Genomic DNA, 14,030 nt, shown 5'->3' with positions numbered 1-14,030 from the left:
TCTCTATCACAGAAACCACTCGCCATCCCTTAGAGTAGGTAAACTTGAACTTTATTGCATTTAAAGGAAAGAAAGATGAGAGAGTTAGGGTGGTGAGGCACATATTGGCAGTAAGATTTTGACTTGTATTGTGGAGGACAGTCAGAACAACTTTCAGCCAGCCTCTGACTCAAATTCAGAGTCTGACAGTGACCGGGTAGAGCGCATTGTTGGATCTAGTAGAAACTCGGGCAGCGGATAGTCAACAGGAGCAAGAGGCTGAAGAAACGATACCTGTGTCTAGTACGCCTCGATACGGATGGAAAAGGACACGAGTCCTCCGAGAAAAAACTATGTGCCATGGCATATAAATGTAGAAATGTAACATAGAAGCGATAACAAAACACCAAATTAAATCAAAGTAGGTGAAAAGAAAATCTTAAACTATAAGTAAAATGGAAAGCACATCACAAAGGACCTCGTTTAAAAATTCTGGAAAAAGTGTGTCCCTTAGCTTGAATTGCTTACAGAAAGGTATGACCCTCCCCTTTAGGTGCTCACTTTTACTGATAACCTTCTCCTCTGAGGCCCCAGCCCTGCCCCCCAAGAAAAAACGTACCTTTCCTTAATGTGGCAAGCCAGACATGACAAAAGTGATTTGAGTTCAAAACTACCTATCGAATTTCAGTGATCGATGTGTGAGATTTTAATAGGCTAGTTTCGAATTATTTGTGCGAGTAAGTCTGATTTTTAGCATCAAGTCGAGGCTGAGGGGAAAGGAGTCGTCTCAACATGGCAGGGAATGATGCCTTCTTCACAAATATGAAAGTTGCTGAGCTACGGAAATTCTTAAAGGAAAGGGGTATTCAAATTTCTGTAAACGGTAAGAGTAGGAAAAGGGCAGAACTGAAAATGCGGCTGAAATAAAAGTTCCTGAACTTGTAAAGAAAACAGAGCAATGCGACGAGTTGATTACGTTGCCAGGAGAAAAACTACTTCCCCATCCATTTTCGCTGAAGTTTTGGACTCATGACTTCACCGGTATTCCAGACTTCAGGATTCCCGATAGCTGCCATTATCTGGTTGGAAAAGATGGTTACGATAAAGACTGTTTATGGTCGTATAAAAGTCCTGAGGGTTTTTGCTTATTTACTGAGGGGTATGTGGAGGATCTGAAGTACCACGATTTAACTGATGCTGGGACAGATAAACCGACTGGATACTACTATTTCCAGTTTCTTCTCTATGAACTTTGTTTTTATAAAGGACGTGGCCGTGATCATTCAGAGCGACTTCAGTAGAAACACGGATAATTTGGGCGTGAAGTACTCCTTTGCTGTCTTCGTTAGCGTTTCGGTTTCTCCGCTCATTCGACCTTTTTTCGCGTTGACTTGGACTTCTACGGACTGTAAGCTGATTAAATATTGTTGGAACCGTGCCGTGTGCCAACCTTTTAGTTCCAGAAAGTGTCTTCACGACTTTTTTAGTCTCAAAGTGTTCGGAGCATATAAACAAGTTCTTGATGGACGTGAACTCCTTATCAGCGCGACGACAGAAGGCGCTTCCTTTCTTTCTTAGACTCTCTTCGCTTGGAAACTCGGAAAAGTTGAGGTCCGCTCTTTTAGTTATTTTTGCACACAGAAATGGCACAAAACTTCATATTCGACTTACAGTCACTCCGATCTTGCTTTCAAAATAAGCGCCCCTTAGCCTCAGCTTGGTACTAATAATTAGTTACCAGACTATGTCTTAAAAACAATTTGAAATTAGCCTACATTACCACTACATCAGAAATGGAAATCACTGTATGAGAATGAAGAACTGTCATGCGATATATATATGTTATTTGCCGGCTGGGAGGTTCGTATGGTGAAAAACTGAGGTCTTGAAAATACTGCCCGAGGCCGTAGGCCGAGTGCAGCATTTTCAAGACCGAGGTCACAGTTTTTCACCATAAGGACCGACTCTTAGCCGGTAAATAACATATTTATTTTTTTGAAACTTGACGAAATTCTTTCCGAAAGAACCCGAATGATTTAGGGCCGTAAATACGGCAAGATCTTCTATAAACTGAACAGTTTTTGAGCGAGTAAATGATAGTTAAAATAGAGATGATGCAAATTCAAGAGAGATGCCTTAGCGAAACATTTTCATTACCGTAACGATAATTTAAAAGGCTTCCAAACAAACTTTGAAACATTATTTTTACAAGTTTCTGTCACAATCTGACACCTGTCAATTAGAGACGCGTAAGTAAAAAAAAGCGTAAGAACATTTGAAAAACAACGGAACTAGTTTGGCAAGGACTTTCACGACAATGTTTTCTTCAAAAACAGTCAATGATCTCACGGAAAGTATTATTTACTCTCATCGACGATTCATTCATGTACTAAGATTTACCTCTGTTTATCCCTTATCGTGCGGCTCCCGGAATATTCCGGGCGCACGTGTTCGTCCATGTGGACGGGTTCCGGAATATTCCGGGTTTCCGAACATCATTGTTTTATTGGCGTAGAAGTTCGGAATATGTCGGGCTTAGGAAGGTTTACGCTCATGGGCCTATCAAAGGGACATAAATTAAGCATCCGAAAGAGTTCCGAAGATCCGAGTAGAATAAAAGAATTAATTAGCATGAAATTAATTTTGTTGCGCGGTAAAACTGATAAACAAAGATGGCGGCCAATATTATATTTGTTGATGAAGGAACTATCGATGAAGTTGTTGGTGGAGAGGATAGCGATTTTGATGAAAACACGGATAATTCTGAAAGCAGCGAAGAAGAAGATGGCAGAAGCGAAGAAGACAGTGATGGCGAGGAGGAGAGCGAAGAAGAAACCGAAGAAGACAACTGGGTCCTTGGCGATCGTATCCCGCGAAGGCTTGACTTCACAGCTGATCGAGGGTTGAATGTGGAGCTTCCTGACAATCCATCATTCTCTGACTACTTTCATCTCCTCTTTCCTGAAAACCTATTTGATGAGATTGCATCCCAAACAAATAAATATGCAAGGGAAACAATCGCATCTTTACAGCGAAGAGATCGTTTACCTCAGCACTCGAGGTTTAGAAATTGGCCTGAGGATGGTGTGACATCTGGTGAGATGAAAGCTTTTCTTGCCATGATTACTGCGATGGGCCTGGTGAATCAAGAGAATATCCAGGATTACTGGTCCACCGACGAGGTTTTATCTACTCCCTTTTTCCCTCAAATTATGTCAAGAGACAAATTTATGAACATTTTAACATTTTTTCACTTGTGCAATAATGATAATTATATTCCTCGAGGACAGGAAGGGTATAACCCAGTAAACAAGCTTGGCACTATATACAGTGTTGTCACTGGGAATTTTTCAGATGTCTGGAAGCCAGGCAAAAATATTTGCATAGATGAGGGAATGATTCCATTCAGAGGAAAAGTGCACTTCAAAGTGTACAATCCAGACAAGCCAGATAAGTATGGTGTAAAGTCATACCAGTTGTGTGACTCAAGTAATGGCTATTGTTGTAGGTTTGAAATTTACACTGGTGTAAACCAAGAACCACCCAGTGCTAAAGGCAAAACATATGACTTAGTCATGAGGCTCATGCAACCTTATTTGAATGTGGGTAGGTGTTTGTATGTTGACAACTACTACACATCACCTACTTTATTTGCTGAGCTCTATAGGCAGAACACTGGGGCCTGTGGAACAGCCCGCTACAGGAAAGGTATTCCCCAGGAATTTAAAAGGGCACAAGTGAAAAAAAAAGGTGACAAGTTTGTTATGAACAATGGAACTTTGCTGGCTGTTAAATTTAAGGACCGCAGAGTTTTCCAGATGCTGTCATCTGTTCACTCCATTGCAGATGTAGAAGTTGGCCGAAATCACCCTGGAACTGGGCGCCCAATCACTAAACCCGAGATTGTACATGACTACAACAAGTTCATGGGGGCAGTTGACAGGTGTGATCAGATGGTGGCCTATTCCTGCTTCAGGCGACGCACCATGAAATGGTGGAAGAAAGTGTTCTTCCATCTGTTTTCCTTAAGCATCCTGAATGCTTACATCCTCTACAAACATAGAACCCAGTCACCTGTACTGCAAAGGACCTTTCGAAGGGAGCTTGTGAAGGAGCTTGTTAGGAATTCTGGCATCTCCCATTCTCTCACTCCAAGAGGCCGCCCAAGGAGGTCAGCTGAAGGCTTAACCCGCCTCCAAGTTGGAGGTCACTTCCCAGAGAAAATACTGGGTACTGGGAAGAAGTCCAACATCACCCGGGCATGTGTGGTTTGCTTTCCTGCCCAAAAGAAGATTCTGAAAAGGACAGGAGATAAAAGGAAGAGGCCAGGGAAGGAGTCTAGCTTTCAGTGCAGTGTCTGTAAAGTAGCACTCTGTATGCAAGACTGCTTCCAGTTGTACCACACTGTTGAGGACTATGTTGCTGCTTACATTCGAAGACATGATGCCAATAATGACAATGTGGATGCTGAAACCAATTGATTAACTGATCATAGCCATTATTCATCTTTTTTTTGGTTTTGTTTGGTTTTGAAGTCAATTCAAACACAGAAATAGATAAATTTAGACCAATTAGACCCATACAACTGAGCTGACTGTTTTGAACTAATTCAAAACCAAACAATGTAAATAAATTCCTAATTTGATTATGTGTTGACTAGACAAATATGCAATTTTGCTACTATTTTGAGAAAAAAAATGCTCTCACAGTCACAGGAATTGTTTTATCAAGTTGTTGGACTAGGGCTTAACTCTGATTGCCATTTTAGGCTTGTACAGATAATTTTTGGAAGAAATAAATATGATGTGTTATTTGTTAATGTATAACTTTTGTCAAAAACATGATTTCATAGCTAAATTTTAAAAGCAACTTAGGTTCAAAATTTATTATAATAGAATAATCAGAAAGGAAATTTATTAAGCTTTAATTTGATATATAGGTTGTTGGGATTTGATGAAAAGTAAAGCTTTCAATGCTGTTGAAAGGATCAACTGTCGTGCATGAGTGCGTTTCTAAAAATAAAGTCAGTTTAAGGGATTGTAACCTGAACTCAAAGTCAGCATGATAAGGCATAAGACATTATTTTTACAAGTTTCTGTCACAATCTGACACCTGTCAATTAGAGAGCGCGTAAGTAAAAAAAAGCGTAAGAACATTTGAAAAACAACGGAACTAGTTTGGCATGGACTTTCATGACAATGTTTTCTTCAAAAACAGTCAATGATCTCACGGAAAGTATTATTCACTCTCATCGACGATTCATTCATGTACTAAGATTTACCTCTGTTTATTAAGTGAACGGCGAGGAAAGTAATTGTGAGTAAATTCAATTTTTTTATTTTGAAGTTGTGAGAGTTTGCTCGTTTGTTTGCTGCAATGGCGTGTGTAAATCTGGTCTTTCCTTCACAAAAACTAAATTCGAATGGCACACTCCAACGAGACACAAGGGGATTTAATGCGGTCTTTTCTCAAAAAATTCCTTCAGTTTCTGTTGTGCAATTTACGGTACAAATGTTCAAATAGAACGGACTTGGAAAGACTCACCGAGAGCGTATATTTGTTGTAGAACTTAAATTAAAACTTCGCTCGCTCTTTCACTGCGAACAAATTGCTTGAGAAAATTCAGGTATTAAATGAATGAAAGTTCCATCGTTCAGTTTAACTGTAACCAAATAGCTCACGTTTTAACTTTCTAGGTACTTTTTGTGAAAGATTAAAATTAATTGCAGCCGGGTTTTAGGCCGCTTGTCAACCAACTTAATGACACTATTGTTCATACAAATTCATTCTGAAACCAATATTTTTCTGTCAACCAAAGTGATTTGAGTGAGAGAAAAGAGAGGATTAATAAGTTATTCATCGGCTTGAGTTAATGACCGATGTGTTTGCTTAAAAATACTGCCCGGCCGGAAAAACGAGATACGTTTACGAAAAATGGCAACGAACGTTGGGATGTACTTAGCGACTCACGAAAGCGTTACCGTGGCCCGTGGGCAGAGATAGGAAAATACTGACCGGGTAAGGAACCAATCAAATTGCAAGATTCGTTATCGTGCCCTCTAAAAAAAATAATTAAAATTACCCATCGAGAATGATAAAACCTTAATCGAGAAAAAGACTGATGTAGCAATATACTGAGAATTAAATATTAACTGTTGAGAATGAGAAATTGTTTCGTGAGAAAAAGAAATCACTATGCGAGATTATCGATTACTTTTTCTGAGCCGGTGAACAACAGCTAGTAAGCGGAATATTTCTCTCAAAATGGCGGAGCAACTTAGTGCAGAATACTTTACAAAGTTTGTTGATTCTCTAAAGAGCACCATTGAAAGAGACTTTCGTTTATCACGCATTGTTCATGTAGGATTAGAAATCTGTGCCAGGAAGCTTTAGGAATACACAACAATGCTTATCGCCATATCACTGTCTCAAAATTCCTCTTCAAACCTGTTTGAGCTGTTAGAATTGTCTTTAGTCGTCTTATTAAGAAAGACGTCAGATATTTTAAATGTATCATGCCTTTGTCCAAAGGAAAAAATTCCATTGGCATTCTCTGCAAGTTCAGGAGGGAGACCGGCGTACATTATTACAAAGGAAATGATCGAGCAACTGCGTGAGACTAGTTTAAACTGGATAAGTAAAGGAACATGCCTTGGAATCTCCAACCACAGGCAGCCCAAGCTCCAGCTGTGAGATGATCATCTTGCGAAATAGCAGTCATGGCGAAATTATAAGAGTTTATATGGGAATATTTACGACCGCTGTTGGGAATAAAAAAATTAAGTCAAATTCTCAATAAAAATACCTCACTTTACTTCCACAGTGCATCGCCTGTTATCTGACCGCTTACTATGTTTTCTAGGTTTACTATACAAGAACGGCTTGTCTAATGTTGCAAACCTAGAAATGGATAACTCGCTAAAATGGGTTCTTTAAAAAATAGCAAGCTGTCAGATAACAAGCGCTGCACTTTCATGTTACAGGCAGTCTAAAATGTGGGGCTATTGCACAAATTGGCAGACATTTGGAATTGATTATGATGGTTGACTGTGATTATGACTGATATTGAAACAGAAAACAATGTTTATTGTGCCAGAGTCACACAGTCAGCTTACAGTGATTACACAATAGGATTGACCCTCTCTCTGGCGATGGAAACAATGGAATAAGCACTTTGTGACGATCATTGAAAGTTTCAATATTGAATTTAACATTTATTAGCGTCTAATCAAAATTATTTTGATATTTCCTTTGATGATAATGGAAGTACTTGTACATGATCATTGTTATCCCTCCCTCACATAGGAAAGTTTAATGCAGACGTTGTGTTAATTACAACATAAAACATTGTGAAGATCAACCAGAGAATAAGACTGAAGTTATGCTGTTGCGTTCGAAGCTTGTATAATAAAATGATAATAATTTTTTTTTCTCAATAGTTTCAAAATTGCACTGAACACTAAGAGAGGATGAAAATTTTCATGCTTCACGATTTGTCTGGAGGTATAAAATGAAATTAATGACATTTTTTAACGGCTGTCACCAGTATAATTGACCCTTAATGATAACTTCAAGTATGACTCCTGAATTTTGATGTAATCTTGATGAATGCTGTTATTTTTACTGATTTATCATCGAACCATTTTCACTTTTGTAGATGCATTTATTTGGTGGTGTAAGTAGTCCACTGAAATCAGTGTAGTATTTAGTGCAATTTAAAATTCAGGCATTGATCTCCTAGAAGACACGTAATGGTAGTAAAGGCGACATGTCACCTTTTACCCCGAGTTTTCGCATTTCAAGGGACTGACAACTTAATATCTTGTTATGTTATGACCAATTACACTAACTACTTAAAGTCTTAGCGATATTAGAGATCAGCTGATAAAATTTTAATGTAGAGTTTGTAGTCATGAAACTTGCATTTTACATCCCTCTCGAAAGGCTTTCTAACTTGTAACCAAACTAACTGCCAGTGACAACTGTAATGACATTTGAATAGATATAAATTTGTGACCTAATTATTTTTTTTTCGGAAAGTTTAGAAAATGCCATCAACGGTAACTTGTATTCTGTGTTAAAAAAAAGCCTTATATCAGTAATGTGAAAATGTTATGCATAACATAAAAAATTGTAAAAACTAAGAAGCAAATTTCAAAGTATTCATTTCAAAGCATTCTGAATGTTCATTTCAAATTGTTCACATCTTCCATACTCAACAATACTACAAAACAGGCTTGCTCCTCTTTCATTACATTAGTGAACTCCTCAAGCAGTGCTTGGTATGATTCATATGTAAATAGAAGTTCTAACAATGGTCTACATGTTCTGGCAAAAGGACGTCAATGCTGCCCTTCAAGGATAGCAAAGTGCACATCTATGTTGTGTACGAACAGTGATCACATCACTACCAGTGCAGATTCAGAGAAATATGGGTAAAGATTTGCAATTCAGTGACTGTATAAACCTTTTCAGTTGTTCAAAGGATGTCAGTTCTGCTTCAGTTGGTTCTTCAGCTCTGAATAACTTGTTAATTAATTTGGCGGCTTGCTTTAGTCTCGAGGGACTGAAAGTTTTCCTTAGAGCAAAATATCTTGAGAATTGGACTCCACCAGTTGATCTCTAAGAGTGATTAGTGACCATTTTCTCCTATCAGTATCCCCTCTAAAACAAACATTAAGATCATGAGAATAAGGAAATGGTCACGAACTAAAAAGGCTCTTGGTTGTTAAACAAATTCTCTTTGTCAGCACCATAGGATATGCATAGAGAACAGTACGGAAAATATGCTGATGTTAGGATGCAAAGGGTTAAAACACTTGAATAATATAAAACTTCCAAGACATCTTCATCATTAGGTTTAAAATCATCGCCAAGGCACTTGTCCAATGCCTCTCTATCTTCTGTAGTTACAAATTGGCTAAGTCTTCATATCAACGCCTCTGAAGTGATAACTTCATCCCCATAAAGATACAAGGCCACAAAAAGATGTAACAAATTTACTAGGCAGTAATTGGCCCATTGGTAACCATATAGCAGAACCTAGGCAATGGCTTCCCACTATAGTTTCTGCATGTCATGCTCAATAAATGGGACTTTTTAATTGTTTCCAATCATCAGTGATGTGAAGCACTGTTGCCAAAGGCATGCTAAAACATTTAGAAGAACCTTGTTGCCTTCTCCCTTCTCTTCTCTACCAGCAGTGGCTATGTTTAGGTTATGGTGCTTCTAGGAATGCAGAAGGAGGGGGGAACAAAACATTTGTTAACACTTATCCTCAAACTGCGACGGGTGATTTTTTAATAAATTGTTTCACTTCAATATCAATCTCCTATGTAGAAAGTTTAACGGCCGATGATAAGGCATCACCCAAAGGCTGGTTTTCTTTTACAACGGAGTCGGAGTCGGAGTCGACTCCGATATTCAGTTTTCACTCGAAAAGAAGTGCTCTTACCACTTCGACTCCGTCATTAGTGAAAACCAGCCTCAAACAAATGGAGAGAAGGATATCCCGAAACGATTATTTCTTTTTTTCCATAGTTTAGTAATAAACTGTGGGCAAGGACCGGAAGAGCATTTGCAATAAAATTCATCCAAGGTCAAACTTAGTGCAATCCATCGAGCAGCATCTACATTTCGTTAGTTTCCAATCAATTCGGCCATTTGTTAAATAAAAATATTATTTACATTCAATTGTACGGATATTTGAATAAGAAAAAAAAGTGGAAAGCTAAATGCAAAAGAGAATCTCTATGAAGAAAAGAACTTTTTGTGTATTTATGATTGCTAGATTATTTCTCTTTTCTTCTCACGAACGCCATTTTTTCCTTTTTCATATTGGAGGGTAGGCAAAAATTTGCAAAATACACAAAAGTTGAAACCCAACGAAAAAGCTGGAAGGGGAGAGACTTACAGAAACCTTGGCATTGTCCATCAAAATTCAAGCGATTTTCATGAGGCCATTGAGTACCATGAGTGCCATCTGCAAACAACAAAAGAAGGGGGGGATAAAGCTGGACAAGAACGGGCTTATGGAAATCTTGGCAATGACTTTAAAGGCTTAGACGATTTTAATAAGGCAATCGAGTGCTATGAATGTCATCCACAAACTGCAAGAGAATTGGGAGGCAAAGCTAGAGAAGGACGGCCTTATGGAAAACTTGGCATTTCCTATGAGAGTTTACGCGATTATCATAAGGCAGTCGAGAACCATGAGCGTCATCTACAAGTTGCAAAACAAGTGGGAGACAAAGCTGAAGAAGGACGGGCTTATGGAAATCTTGGCATTGCCTATCAGATGTTAGGCGATTTTCATGAGGCTATCAGTTACCACGAGCGTGATCTACAAATTGCAAACGAAGTGGGAGACAAAGCTAGAGAAGGACGGGCTTATGGAAATCTAGGCATTGCCTATCATAGCTTAGGCGATTTTCATAAGGCTATCAGTTACCACGATCGTGACCTACAAATTGCAAAACAAGTGAGAGAAAAAGCTGGAGAAGGACGGGCTTATGGAAATCTTGGCATTGCCTATCGGAAGTTAGGCGATTTTCATAAGGCTATCGGTTATCACGGGCGTCATCTACAAATTGCAAAAGAAGTGGGACACAAAGCTGGAGAAGGACGGGCTTATGGAAATCTTGGCAATGCCTATCAGATGTTAGGCGATTTTCATAAGGCTATCAGTTACCACGAGCGTCATCTACAAATTGCAAAAGGAGTGGGAGACAAAGCTGGAGAAGGAGGGGCTTATGGAAATCTTGGCAATGCCTATAAGATGTTAGGCGATTTCTATAAGACTATCATTTACCACGAGCGTCATCTACAAATTGCAAAAGAAGTGGGAGACAAAGCTGGAGAAGGAGGGGCTTATGGAAATCTTGGCAATGCCTGTGGTAGCTTAGGCGATATTCATAAGGCTATCAGTTACCACGAGCGTCGTCTATAAATTGCAAAAGAAGTGGGAGACAAAGCTGGAGAAGGACGGGCTTATGGAAATCTTGGCAATGCCTATCAGATGTTAGGCGACTTTCATACGGCTATCAGTTACCACGAGCATGATCTACAAATTGCAAAAGAAGTGGGAGACAAAGCTGGAGAAGGAGGGGTTTATGGAAATCTTGGCAATGCCTATCATAGCTTAGGCGATTTTCATGAGGCTATCAGTTACCACGAGCGTGATCTACAAATTGCAAAAGAAGTGGGAGACAAAGCTGGAGAAGGACGGGCTTATGGAAATCTTGGCAATGCCTATCATGGCTTAGGCGATTTTCATAAGGCTATCAGCTACAACGAGCGTCGTCTACAAATTGCAAAAGAAGTGGGACACAAAGCTGGAGAAGGACGGGCTTATGGAAATCTTGGCAATGCCTATCATGGCTTAGGCGATTTTCATAAGTCTATCAGTTACCACGAGCGTCATCTACAAATTGCAAAAGAAGTGGGAGACAAAGCTGGAGAAGGAGGGGCTTATGGAAATCTTGGCAATGCCTATGGTAGCTTAGGCGATTTTCATAAGGCTATCAGTTACCACGAGCGTCATCTATAAATTACAAAAGAAGTGGGAGACAAAGCTGGAGAAGGACGGGCTTATGGAAATCTTGGCAATGCCTATAAGATGTTAGGCGATTTTCATAAGGCTATTAGTTACCACGAGCGTCGTCTACAAATTGCAAAAGAAGTGGGAGACAAAGCTGGAGAAGGACGGGCTTATGGAAATCTTGGCATTGCCTATGATAGCTTAGGCGATTTTCATAAGGCTATCAGTTACCACGAGCGTCGTCTACAAATTGCAAAAGAAGTGGGACACAAAGCTGGAGAAGGACGGGCTTATGGAAATCTTGGCATTGCCTATGATAGCTTAGGCGATTTTCATAAGGCTATCAGTTACCACAAGCGTGATCTACAAATTGCAAAAGAAGTGGGAGACAAAGCTGGAGAAGGAGGGGCTTATGGAAATCTTGGCAATGCCTCTCATGGCTTAGGCGATTTTTATAAGGCTATCAGTTACCACGAGCGTCATCTACAAATTGCAAAAGAAGGGGGAGACAAAGCTGGAGAAGGACGGGCTTATGGAAATCTTGGCAATGCCTATCAGATGTTAGGCGATTTTCATAAGGCTATCAGTTACCACGAGCGTCATCTACAAATTGCAAAAGAAGTGGGAGACAAAGCTGGAGAAGGACGGGCTTATGGAAATCTTGGCAATGCCTATCAGATGTTAGGCGATTTTCATACGGCTATCAGTTACCACGAGCGTCATCTACAAATTGCAAAAGAAGTGGGAGACAAAGCTGGAGAAGGAGGGGCTTATGGAAATCTTGGCAATGCCTACCATGGCTTAGGCGATTTTGATAAGGCTATCAGTTACCACGAGCGTCGTCTACAAATTGCAAAAGAAGTGGGACACAAAGCTGGAGAAGGACGGGCTTATGGAAATCTTGGCAATGCCTATCATGGCTTAGGCGATTTTCATAAGGCTATCAGTTACCACGAGCGTCATCTACAAATTGCAAAAGAAGTGGGAGACAAAGCTGGAGAAGGACGGGCTTATGGAAATCTTGGCAATGCCTTTCAGATGTTAGGCGATTTTCATAAGGCTATCAGTTACCACGAGCGTCATCTACAAAAAGCAAAAGAAGTGGGGGATAAAGCTGGAGAGAGACGGGCTAATGGAAGTCTTGGCAATGCTTTTCATAGCTTAGACAACTTTGCTAAGGCAATCGAGAACCGTGAGCGTCATCTACAAATTGCAAAAGAAGTGGGGGACAAGGCTGGAGAAGGAGAGTCATACGGTAATCTTATCTTATACTCTTAATCAATGCATATCCGATTTTTCGCGATTTTCATGCCTCCAGCCTAAAATTGTCCTGGCAAAATCAAAGGACAAAAGTTTGTTTGAGTGTTACATCTACATTATAAATTTCAAAGTTGAAAAATTCTCTTACCGCTCGACTCGACAGTCTGCCAAAGGATTCCACCTCCAATTTCTAAGATTTTTCAAAGCCGTTTTAAAATTTTAGTATCCCAGAGTTTTGCGACAAAAGAGAATTTTTGCCTCTGTAGTAAATTGATTTCAGTTCAGCTACACTCTGTTCGTAGCTTTTGCGATAATTTATCGACAAGTTTATCACGGTCTTGCTTATTTAATTAATTTTGTCCAGATTTTACTTGGGACAAATTTGTCGGCCATGTGTTTCACGATTTGTCGGCCTTGGCCAAAATTTGTCAAAATTTAGTGATGACGAAAAAATCGTTTTAAATAAACAACCTTTTTCGTTAGTGCGGAAAGACCCCATGTTGAACAATTTTGGTTGAACAGATATTGGGAATTAAGTGGTAGTAAATGTCCGTAATATTGTATACTGAATCCAAGCCCCTCAAAATAATAATTTCCCCAGCCAAAGAGGATGAGGTACCTTATTACACCGGCAGGAAAGATTTGGCAGATATAGAAGATGCAACAGTAGAAACTGAAGACAATGAAAAGACTTTGATCAAAAGGTATGGGTTTTTTTGCAATGACTCAGTTTTTTGCCTTTCCCATGTTTTTTTTCTCATGGATGCACAGACCATTGTAAAGAGCAGGGTTGGAGTTGCTAGGAGGTGTTAACTAATGGCAACTTTTGACAAAGTGCTCTGACTAAAGAACAACCCTCCGGACCTCTTTATAAATGACAGTTACTTTCTTTTATTTTATTTTCTTTTTAATCTTTAGTTAATAAAGTTCATGCTTAACAACTGTAATGCTATTAAAAATTTATTACATTCGTGCTCAAATCACTGGTGATCCTTGCAATCTGATTGGTTCTCATTGGCACGATTTATTGATAAAATGCACTATTTTTTGCTCTAAAGTGCATCGATTTCCCAGCTAATGAGAAAGCTCCACGAAAGTACAGCAACAAATTAGATTTAACCGATTGTTTTAGGAAATCAATCAAAATGCAGAAAAAAAGAAAGACAACTTTTATAACATTTTACACACCAGCTCAGTACTGGATAAATAACATACATGTATTTGTATCGGCTTTAAAAAAATCTTTATTCAT

General features: G+C 39.2%; 1 protein-coding gene and 1 pseudogene across 2 annotated transcripts in view; both read left to right on the top strand.

Moving 5' to 3' along the window:
* LOC149053037 (nuclear protein localization protein 4 homolog) overlaps positions 1–14,030 on the top strand; it is a 281,781-nt gene that overhangs the window by 185,223 nt on the left and 82,528 nt on the right. The window lies entirely within an intron of this gene.
* Positions 6,244–12,796, top strand: LOC149053040 (uncharacterized; annotated as a pseudogene).

The sequence above is a fragment of the Pocillopora damicornis genome, chromosome 1 (assembly GCF_964200805.1).
Source record: "Pocillopora damicornis chromosome 1, jaPocDami1.2, whole genome shotgun sequence".
NCBI lineage: Eukaryota > Metazoa > Cnidaria > Anthozoa > Scleractinia > Pocilloporidae > Pocillopora > Pocillopora damicornis.
The sequence above is the reverse complement of the archived record's forward strand: the minus strand, read 5'-3'. Positions and strand labels throughout refer to the sequence as shown.